Here is a 12,408-nt window from a genome sequence, read left to right as displayed (position 1 = left end):
GCCTATATTTATATATCTCCTTGTAGTGCATGATATTTAAAATTCTCTTCGAATAATATACAGTAATATTCTTTTAATTATTTTGCAGTATAAATATGGTAATGCTATAGGCCTAATGGTTAACTATTACCGAACGCCGAATCTTTTGTTTCATTATAAACATTTAAAACATTAATCCGTGTTATTTATTTTCCTTTAAGACAGCAAATGGAGCTTTAGGTACATTTAGCTTAGTCGTGTCGTCGCTTACTTGCTTAGTGTAAAATATAAAAACGATTAGTTTAGTTTTTGTGAAGTTCATTGTAGATGCCATGAAGATGAAGGCCTTTATAAGGGCTTGAGTAATGTTTCGTTAATGTGTTTTCACTAACATATTTAATATTTTGTCGCATTTGTGTATAATTACCTAGTTATTTTAATTTTAGGTAATTCATTTGATAAAGTATTGTTTAAAGTTTTATTTTTGCATATGATTTAATGGTGTAGCAAATACTATAAAAGGAAAAGCGTCTTTTTGATCTTTTTAATGCGTCTTAATATTTTTAAATGAAAACTAGTTTTTCATTTCTTCCATGGACAGAAGCCTGATCTGAACGTCTTTTTTATTATTGTTTTAACTTAACTTATATCGTATAGCCTACATTTTTCTGATCTCGTTCAGTCACTAAATCAGTTGTCACGGTTCATTTTAATTAATTTTTTGGAGCGTTATTTAAAATCTCAAGCTTTAAAACGTGCCCGTATTTTCCCTCTTTTAACTTTTATGCCCATTTTTTGTCTCGGCAGATTAAACGTTCAACAATTTAATTGTACAAACGTCAAGAAATATTTTAACGATATGAGATAAACTTTTATATCTTGGCTGCCTGTGATTTAAGTTGTAATATTGCACTAAGCACTTTTCTCGCGATATTATATCTGAAATAGAACGGAAAACCCAAACATAACGCGGCTGATTATGAGTAAAAAAAGGCTTCTCTTCTTTTAAAAATTAGGATACACGTTTGAACGTAGCTATATTTGAATAAATATAGACTGTTATGTGATTCATGTTCTAGATATATCTATATGCCTGCCTGTCTGTTTCATTATAGGTCACTACTGAGGCATCATCACGGTCGGTTGGCTCCAGCCCTCACTGTAGTCTGCTTGGCACCTTCTGCCTGCATGATTTTGCCAACCATAATTAATAGAGCTCTGCAGTTTGCAGGCAGAGATCACACTTATCAGAGTTCTCCTTTGCCTCTGTCAGGAAATGAAAGCAAGGCAAATGCTGTTTGGGCCTCTGGCAGGGATGTGGCACTTTATTAAAATCAAAATCTTTTTTATTTATTTATTTAATTTTTAAGAAGCATGCATCAGACTTTATCTTTATCAATCAATTTATCTGATATATTAATTTCATTCTGGATTACTGTACATGCATTAGGTTACATAAAAAAAAAAAAAAAAGTGTCATTTGACAAATTGGAGGATTGGAAAATACTCTTTTACTCACACTTTGTTACTCAGAATTTTTTGATGCTCTCTGTTTAACCCTGCTTTCCACCTCAACCACCTCTCTCTCTCTCATGCACACACATTACGTAGCAGGCACCCAACCATATCAGATCAGACGGTCTCCCTCCCTTCACTGGTTGTGTTCAGCACTGCTTTTGTATGTCTGAATCAGTTGCTTGTCTATTGTTTACCAGTGAGTTACAGTAAACAGCAGTACAGTGTTATAGTATCAGGCATAATTTTATCTCGGATCAGCTCCTGTTAATCCGTTAACACTGTTTAGTCCTCGGCTCTCACACTTCATACGGGAAATTAGCCTATTTCAAACACATACTAATACATAAAACATACTTTATGGAACAGAACTTAAATGGTTGTTTATCAGTATTTTCATTGTGGCGTTTAATGATACCGCAACACAGAAACATCCAGTTTCAGGAAATGTTAGATTTTATAAACACACTTTATAATTAACAAGAGCTATTCAGTTCGTTTGGAAAGTTTTATGCTGCATCTTAAATCATTTCAATACAAAGCCGTTTAATACAGTATACTTGACTCAAGCGCTCTGTTTAGTGTGACCTGAAGGCACTTCAAAACCCCCTTGACCTCAAACCCCCTCTCTTCTCACGCACACTGCGTCTCGCAACATTGCAATCTGTGTGTCTTTGTGACCATAACGCACTATCCACAGGCTTTGCTGTGATATATGAGGGTGTGACAACAGTACGGGTGCTATCTCTGACCCAGCGAATAGGATGCCGGATTGTGTAAATCAATACAATGACTCCGGCTTCCGCCCCTTTTTGGACGAGCATATGACCCAGGAAACGTTTAGCTCGTTGAAGGCCTCTTTGTTCTGGAGTTTCCTCGGCAATGATCTCTTCATTTTTCTTTCACCCTCCCGTCTTTTTCCGAAGAGCGATTCTCCTGTCAGAATGGTCAGACGTGCTGATAAAGGCCCTTGTCAAACACATGTACAGTACCATGTTTAACTGTCACAGAATAGGATTGTTTTTAAACAAATTGATGATTTAGATTAAGGTCTTGCAGGTTTTTAGTCACAATCTTTCAATTTCAATTTTTAAAACTGCCAGAATGGAAAGTTTGTGTGGTTTTTTTAATATGAATAAATGGGTGTTGTAATGGATTATATCAGTATTGTGTGTTGTTTTTTTTTTTTTAAAGGCAAATGTAAGTAATTTAACCTTTGATTAATTGATTGAAATTACTCTGATAAATATTTTTTAATGCAATATTTTTTTTTCATTTTATATTTTATTATTGTTATTGGTTTTTAATTTAATTTTATATTTAATGTGACATTTATTACATGTTTTCCTGTTTATTTGATTTGCTTCTCTTGTTGTGTGTAAGAAAAAGATATATGCACATCATGCAGTGTATTTAATTAGAATCCCGCATTAATAATCCAGCATATTAATGTAAAAGAACAACATCACGGGACAACATTAGATAGCACTTCTTATGTGTCTAGAACATTGTATGCCAATATTAATAGTACCAGGAGAGTTATTCGCAGATTTGAATATATCAAGAGCTTAAGAGAGTCTTAATTGAAGTTAATAGTCACTTCTTCACACTGATATTAATAATCCTATTATTCAGTGACAAAAGGAGGTCAGCTCAGCTTTATTTCATCATCATTCATGGACAGTTCTTTACACTGATCCCATCATCATTTTGCGACAGCGGAAAAGGAAGGAAAAAAAAAAAGAATATCAAAAATGGATCTGAGCCAAAAGGCGTCGCTAGGTCAAAGCACAGATTATTGAGTGCACTTAATGGAGTGGAGAAGTCAAATATAAATCATATTAAAGGCCCCGCCATTTAAGACAAGCAATATTAGCGTGGAGCTCGGCGCTGGTGGGGATTGCATTATACAAGATGGACACTTATTATGACATATCCTTTTCAGCTTCCTGCAAATGGATATCAAAATTGTCATTGAGTTTTCTTCCGAAGCGAATTCGGTTATTCCAGGCAATATGGCCACACTGCAGGGCTTCCAGTTAATTTTCTCTTGCCTATCGGCTGTCAGCCCCCTACCTCTCATGCTTTGAATTCTCTCCCTCCATTTGTTTTATTTTCCATGCTGTATTAGAAGCCTCCTCCCAGGGGGAGTTTGGGAGAAGAGGACAAAATCCACTCTGTAAAATGTGGAGTTTTTTTGGTAAAGCGGACTAGATAGGCTAAACCTAAACAGTAACCCCCAAATGTAAGGGAGAGAGAGGAACACTGGAAAATTAATCACTTTTTTTTTTTTTTTTTTTTTTGAGCTTTGCCATCACCTCCCAGCAGCAATATGCGTTGTTGCTTGTCAGCTTCTCTGATTAATGGCGTGAATTTATTTGCATAGATTTAGCATTGATTTCATTAGTTTATTCAAAAAAGGACCTTTTTATTTAAATGTCCTTTAATCTGAAATCTTACACATTTTGAGGATATTTTGAGGGGTGTTCACTTACAAGCTTGTGAAATCTTGTGCATGCCATACATGTGGTGCGAATTAAAGAGATTTCACCCAAAAAATGAAAATTATGTCATTTACTCACCCTAATGTCTTTTCAAACCTGTATGAGTTTATGTGGGAAACAAAAAAAGATTATTTTTTTTTTCTATTACTATTTCTTTTTTTTTCTTTTTTTTCCCATGTTCCCATGTTGTTTTAAACCCCATTGAGTTTCATTGTATGCACAAAAACGAAAAAGTCGCACAGGTTTGGAACGACATGAGGGTGAGTAATTGATGACAGAATTTTCATTTTTGGATGAACTCTTTCATTTTGTATTAAAGGAATAGTTTACTCAAAAATGAAAATTCTGTCATTAATTACTCACCCTCAAGTCGTTCTACACCCATAAGTCTTTCGTTCATCTTCGGAACACAAATGAAGATCTTTTTGATGAAATCTGAGAGATTTCTGTCCCTCCATAGACAGCTGTGCAACTACCACTTTGAAGCTTCAAAAAGTTCATAAAGAGATCGTAAAACTAATCCATATGAATTGAGCGGTTTAGTCCGCAATCGTGTTATATGATGAACAGATTGAATTTAGGCTTTTATTCACATAAAATATTAAGCAACTCACACTTCAGTTGTGGTAAATCTAAGTTTAAGCATGTTTGCTTGATGCGTGCGAGAACCAATGAGGTTCATTCTCGTGTGTTATGCAGCACATGTGAGCTTCAGGAAGAGGTTTGCTCTCACGCATCAAGCAGGTTCAGTTGAGCTTCTGTATATGTTCACTGATCAATGTTTATATGTGAATAAAAGCCTAAGTTTAATCTGTTTGTCACATAAAGCGATCGAGTCTCTTCAGAACATTTGAACTAAACCACTCAATTCATATGGATTAGTTTTATGATCTCTTTATGAACATTTTGAATCATCAAAGTGGTAGTTGCATAGCTGTCAATGGAGAAGTCAGAGAGCTCTCAGATTTCATCAAAAAGATCTTCATTTGTTTTACGGGTTTGGAACGACATGAGGGTGAATAATTAGTGAGAGAATTTTCATTTTTGGGTGAACTAACCCTTTAACCGTTCAAACTTTTGAAAGTTTCCTGTGAAGCATCCATTTCATTTTGTATTCAGCAAGCAGACCCATTTGTTTTCATCTGTTTGTTTTCAAGTGGCGTACACAAACCCCAAGCTCGGTAAAACACCTTTAACAAGCGGCCGTCAAAAGACACCAACCTCTTCAGCTCCCTGTGATTAATCTTAATGTCTTGGAGACATCCCATGTTTAGAGGTTGAGTCCGTAATCATTCGCTCACTGACCCGATGATACTCAACCAGAACATCCTCTCAACAGCCCCGGTGAGGACAAAGCCTTGATGCATTTCAAATTAATTATACCGCCCTATTCTGAGAAGCACGTGTGCTCAACAGCCGGTTCTGGAGGGCGAAAACAAAGAGAAAGAAAAAGAGAGAAAAAGACTGCATTTTTTCCCCCCAGGTTGGGGGGCTCGGGTAATGAAATGCTGGTGGTTGAAGCCCATGATGAAATTAGGCCATGTAACCCAAATAAGGGATGAAGGCTTCATAATTGCCAGTCCTTGAGATCTGAGGTGCTGGGTGCCAACTGTCAGAGCTGGGCTAATGATGACAAATGTCTCTCTATGCAGATTGCAAAAGGGAGGAGAAAAGGTAGAAGGGGGGAAGAAGCCGCCGCAGGAGAGCGAGAATAAACCGAAAGAAAGTGAGCAAACTGCAAAGTAAGACAGGTGCTTTCTAGCGAAACGTCTCATGAAGCGGTAAAGACTAGATAGAGCCTTCAAGAGGGGGAGGTTATGGTTTTTTTAATGCTTTAAAGTATAAGAACAGTCAAATCCATTAGATAAATCAGTGCAGAAGTTGGTACGACACACATTTAAATTACATTTTTAATCTTTCAACAATAGCATTTTAATGCATGCGTGACCTAAACTTGTATTTAATATAGAGTTGCTGCCAAAACAAAATGCTAAAAATACCCAAATCGTTTGTAATCCTGCAACTCTCGGCTTCAATTTTATTGCTCCTAAATCGCTGTCACAAAGAAACTCATAAATTTGTCTGCACTTATAGGTTAGCCATTGAAAAAGCAAGAACCTATAGTGATCCAGTGAGGTCCAGCTTTCCCCAATTTGTTGCATGAATGGCTTTTTGAAAAGGTTCCCACTTGCTACAAAGGAAGCCCCCTTTTTTGTTTGCCCTCTCCCCATCTGTGTCATCTGTTGTGAGGGGGGCGGTTTCTGTTCGAGGGAGGGGGGGGGCCGAGGGGGGCTCCCTGGTGACCGGGGCCAGTTGTTTTATGGACTCGACGTAGCGGCGCAGGCAGTTCATAAGTTGCCAGTTCCTTTGTGTAAGACGACAGGCTGACACGTGGGAGGCGACACGGCCATATTGACGTATATCATTTCCATTAATAATGTGGATGAGCCCCCGCCTCGTTTCCGCCTGCTGACTTATATGGAGAATCCCTCCACAATGACACTTAATTGACAATGTAAAATGAAGAGCGGACTGGCTGGGCCTGATTTTGATGTTCTTTTATGGAGATGAGGTTTAAGACTTACCAAATTTATGTAAAATTAGGCCAAAGTAGTCAAAGTTTTAATAAAAATGATCCTATCTTTAATACTATTAAAAAACGAATATATATATACAGACTACTATAACTCTACAAATCTCTATGCGAACAGAAGCAAGACTCTGTTTTCCATAATGCTGCGACATATGGAGCTAGTGGCTGGTGTTTTATATTACACGCTCATTAACACCACATGAGCTGTTTTGTGACGCTGACATGTTGCCTCAGTGAAGGTTAAAATGATTGATATCCTTACCTCTGCTTTATGTGAAAGTCTGATTTTAGGGCCAAAGGAATTAGGCAGCTCATTTTATGGTCTGTGGTGCTTTTAAGAACAGGCAATGACAAAATAACTGACCAATTAATCGCTTAGCCTGTTTTAAACAAAGCTAGCATCCGATATTTACATTTTTGCTCTAGCCTAGATTTAAAGGGGCAGATTTGTTGTTTAATCCTCAGAGGATAACTTTAGTACATTTCTAGTATTTAAGTTTACATGTTGATTGGTAAACTTAAGGACTTTTACAAACATTCTAGCATTCGTCTATGTTGCTAATGCTATTTAGCGTTTTTCATTCTGAATCAATGTGTCACTTAAAGATCACAGACTCAGAGGCTTAATACATGTATTGGCCTCCTGTTCTTTTGTTTCGTTGTATTATTTGGGTTCCAGCTTGTGGCGGCTCTCGACCGGCCTCATTAATGTAGTGGTTGAGGTAGCTGGCTTCCATAATCAGAATTCATAGGTGTGCTTCAGCTCCTGCTGAAACTCCAGGAAAGGGCAGAGGGAAGAGCTGACATGCCGCTTCCTGCCTTGAGGGCTCTCACTGCGCTCTGGAACAGCCCTCAGGCTAAAAGAGCCATCCTGATGACCACGTGCTCTCCTACGATAAAACATTCAGCAGCCTAGGCTTTTTATATTCAGATTATTATATATTTTTTTTTAATAGATAAATTTAAGAAAAAATGACAAATATCTGTTTAAACTGGCTTATTGCTTTTAAAAACATTTGCAATTGCCAATGATAAGACACCAAAGTTAAAGGATTAGTCCACATTAATTACACTTTTCCTGATAAATTTACTCACCCCCATGTCATCCAAGATGTTCATGTCTTTCTTTCGTCAGTCGAAAAGAAGGAAAACATTTTTTGAGGAAAACATTCCAGGATTTTTCTCCTTACAGTGGATTTCAATGGCTACCAACAGATTGAAGGTCAAAATTACAGTTTCAGTGCAGCTTCAAGGGCTTTAAATGATACCAGATGAGTAATAAGGGTCTTATCTAGCGAATCGATCGGTCATTTTCGAAAAAAATACAACCGTTTATGCTTTATAAACAAATATCGCACTGAACGTACTTTCCGCTTCCGCATTCTTCATAACGCTTCTACGCCTTCCCTATTCTACTTACGGAACGAACGCAGCGCCAGTTTCGTTTTTTTCCGTAACTTGAATAGGGAAGGCGTAGGACATTCAGCGTAAGCATTATGAAGAATGCGGAAGCGGAAAGTACGTTCAAGCGATATTTTGTTTATAAAGCATAAACGGTTGTATTTTTTTCGAAAATGACCTATCGTTTTGCTAGATAAGACCCTTATTACTCATCTGGTATCGTTTAAAGCCGTTGAAGCTGCACTGAAACTGTAATTTTGACCTTCAACCTGTTGGTAGCCATTGAAATCCACTGTAAGGAGAATAATCCTGGAATGTTTTCCTCAAAAACCTTCATTTCTTTTCGACTGACGAAAGAAAGACATGAACATCTTGGATGACATGGGGGTGAGTAAATTTATCAGGAAAAGTGTATTTAAAAGTGGACTAATCCTTTAAATTGGTGTACAATAATAATTATTATTATTAATAATAAATGTAACTTTATTGAATATTGTTGTCTTTTATTATATTTTCACTTTTTTAATAGGTCCTTTTCATTGCCATTAAAGTGAAATAACTGAACATGATAAAAATGATAAAAATGCTTATTTTAGAAGAAAATTTCAGATGGCACAGAGGCTTTTTGCATCTGAAGTCAAATATGTGTGTGTGTGTGTGTGTGTGTGTGTGTGTGTATATATATATATATATATATATATATATATATATATATATATATATATATAATACAGCCATTAATCCAGTCTTCAGTGCTTGAGAAATCTTTCTAATATGCTGCTTTGGCAAGAAACATTCTTATTATTATCAATGTTGAAAACTGCTTAATATTTTGTAGAAACCGTGATTCCAGGGTTCTTTGATGAATATGAAGTTCAAAAGAACAATATTTGTTTGAAATACAAATCTTTTGTAACATTATGAATGTCTTTACTGATCAGTTGAATGCATCCTTGCTGAAAAAAAAAAAAAAAAAAAAAAAAAAATCTTACTGACCCCAAACATTTGAAAGGTCTCTCTGTGTGTGTATTTATATGCTCTGACGTCTGCACTACACTATGCTGAAATTCAAGCAATTTTATTATTGTGTCAAATTGTCTGTTGGCGGAGCTGAGTGCGCTCAAAAACAGGCGGAGGCGTTGACACCATCTGACGAACGAGGATTAGCCGTTTACAGAAGCTGTAATATGATAGGTCAAGGCATGGAGGCGCTTCCTCTATGACTTCAGCTTGGCGTAATGAATGATTGACAGGAGAAGGAGAAGCTGCCAGTCGGCGGCAGAGGTGCAGGCTTGATGGCTGCCGCAGAGCTCTGTGGATCCCTTGATCACGGTGGGCTGCTCCCCTTTCATCCGTGCCCACAACTCTGCCAGGAAAAGCAGCTTTTCCTTCCCCCTCCTCTCTTTTTCATTTTTTTTATTCCCCCTAATTTACACATTTAAGACATTTTTATTTGCTTATTTGCAATTCTCTTTTTATTTAATACTTTTTAGGTAGTGAAACTTCACTCCCACTTTCTCTCCGCCTCCCTTCCTCCCTCCCTCCCTCCCTCCCTCTCACTCTCTCTGAGTCTGTTTCTTTCTTCTCGGTTTGCCTTTGGGCGATGAACTAATTTCAGGCTCCATAATTGCAGCGTGTTGTACACCTGCCTGCTATTAATTCTCCCCCGTCATTCACTCTCTCCTTCTTAATGAGATATTATTGTAATTATTGTTATTATGGTGTTTGGCGTAATTAACGTGATTGATGTTGGTGCTAGGGGAGGGTTTATTTTGGCATTTGAATAGATGAGGGGATACTCCTCGATCACACAGGACACAACCAAGGTGTGATGGCTCATTCCTCTAGTCTGGATCCAGCAAAGTTGAAGGGTTATATTCAGGACAGTTCTTTCTAAAATGCCACTCAAAGTTTGAACCGAACTTCTGGTTTGAATGGTGCACCGCATGTTGCTGTTTTAAGACTTGACTGGTAAAAGGCCAAACAATGGCCAGTGTGGAGCTTTGTTTCGATACGTCACTTAGACCCTATGAAATTCAAATTTCCCCATCCTTCGAACAGAGGGCTGAGGCTTTTGCCCGGTCCGATTTTAGTCAACCTGTTGTGTTTGGTGGAACAAAAAAGTTCTCAGTCCATTTGATCCCAATCCAATTGTTTTGGTATTTTGTGGCTGATAGGAATACAAAAGGATAAAAGGCAGAAGGCCTAGAATCTTTCCTTCCAAGCACTGGCAATCCAATTAGAGGTTTGATAAGGACCATATTACTGAGGCTTCATGCTAGAGGTTTTTGTAGTATTCTGGGTGTTTATATACATCCCCCAAAAGTGAGTTCTGACAAAACTTCACTTTGGATACATTCAAAAACATCCTTAATTGGAAAAATATGTCATAAAGAAAATACTGATTTTATTATTGTTATTATTATTATGTAATAACTAGGTACTAATACCTCACTCTAAAAAGTAATACAGGATACCTGTTACCACAACTTAAATAAATGCATGGTTGCAAATTAAAAATTCTAATTTATTGTTTTATTTAAAACTTTTAAATTGCAAACTGTTGACATAATAATGTTGATCATTACATCATCTTAATATGGTCTGTAGTTTAAACTCATATTTCTGCAAACACACACACACACACACATATAAAAAGGATTTTGAGTTCCCAGCATGCTTTGCAAAGGACTGGATAAGGAGAATAAATGTTGAAATTAATGTTATGTTTGACATTTAAAAGAGTTTCTGTAATGTTGAACTTTTTTGGTTAACATTGTGCTGAAGAGTAGATACATGAAGGTAAACACTACATTGACTCTATAAGCAATGACTATGCTAATGCCAGTGACAAGTAATATCTTACTTGTTCATTAAATATACGTGCTAATTAAGTTACATTTAACATGTGCTATGATAGTTGTGGATTTTAACTGAAATAGATAAGATTAATTGGTTTCAGGGCTACAACTCTGGTTGTTGGTTGTCAACTTAAAAATTTGTTTAGGCTACAAATTAGGTTTCTCTAACTCAATGTAGCTTGTTGGTCGAACATAAATTCACTTCAAGTTGTCATAACTCAAAATTTTTTTTTTTTTTTTGTAGCGCCAACACGTTATTTTTTAGAGTGCTGAATGAAACCTCAACCCATGTAATTACCTTATATTAACCAGTACTTTTTTACACTGTAATACGCTAAGTTTGTGTGTGTGTGTGTGTGTGTATATATATATATATATATATATATATATATATATATATATATATATATATATATATATATATCTTAAATTAAAAAATGTTGTCTTTAGGGGTAAGGGCAAGATTAGTCTATGGAATTTATTAACTTTATTAAATAAGTTGTACATGTCCCCGAAATGATCATTTTCCTTGTATAAAAAGGCAATTTGATGCTAGAAGTTTAAGTGCAAAAGCTAGGCAGCACTACAGCTATGTTGTTTGTATGGATGTTTTGAAAGGGCTATGGTCAATGCAATTTTTCTGGACAGGTGTTAGATACCTGCTGTTTTAATAGGCAGAATCCCCTTGAGGTCTCATTATAGCCTATGGTCTGGGGCAGGAAAAACTACCAATATCTCTCTTATATTCCACTATAGTAGATGTCCTTGCTTCATATTTATATAACATTTAGTTGAAACCCAAGTCTGCATTCCATACGTCCTGAAGTTTAGATACCCAAGACCTTAGGATTTAATGAACAACATATTTCAGGTTGCCTGGAGTTGCAGGGACCCTGTTCTTGACATTGCATGTGAGCTCCGGGGCTCAAGAATTGTGGGGGCTTTTCCCAAGTCGAGGATCTTTGAGTGGGTGACAGCCATTTAACGCCACACGACCTGCGTCTCAAGAGCCACCGTCAGGGCCCTCTCCAATCCTGTTAAGTACAATTACTATTCATGCTCTTTCCATGCTGCTTTGAACTGCTCTAGCCCCATGTCCCCTGCAGAGTTAGTGGACAAGAAAAACAAATTTTACCATACACAGTTAAAAACACGCTTAATTGTTATTTTGAAACCTCTTATAGGTTGACGGTGGCTTATAGTTTGAGCTCCAGTGAGGATGTGAATAATAAACTGGCAATAAATAAACACACAAACCATAATTTTCATGTACATTTTTAAGCTCTGCAGAGGCTTTTTGTAAACACATTTTGTCAATTTATAAATCTTGACATCATGAGTTCTGTGGCAGTCTTTTTAAATATTTCTGTCATCATGTTTCCTCCCCAATAACTCCAGTCTTTCTCCTCTCAGAGTCTATTGAACGCCCCAGTGCATTCAATTGTGTTCAAAGAGAGAGCTGAAGAAAGGACGGAGCATAATGCTTAATAGGTGCTTTAGTAATTCTGAAGTTTTCATAGCTTAATCTGTTCTGAAAAGCTCGGCAGAGAGAAAA

General features: G+C 36.8%; 1 protein-coding gene across 1 annotated transcript in view; it reads left to right on the top strand.

The window, feature by feature from the left end:
* Window positions 1-12,408, top strand: part of nbeab (neurobeachin b) — a 388,285-nt gene that overhangs the window by 286,546 nt on the left and 89,331 nt on the right.

Source organism: Megalobrama amblycephala, linkage group LG16 (assembly GCF_018812025.1).
Source record: "Megalobrama amblycephala isolate DHTTF-2021 linkage group LG16, ASM1881202v1, whole genome shotgun sequence".
NCBI classification, from domain to species: domain Eukaryota; kingdom Metazoa; phylum Chordata; class Actinopteri; order Cypriniformes; family Xenocyprididae; genus Megalobrama; species Megalobrama amblycephala.
This window is presented reverse-complemented; position numbering and strand designations above follow the sequence as displayed.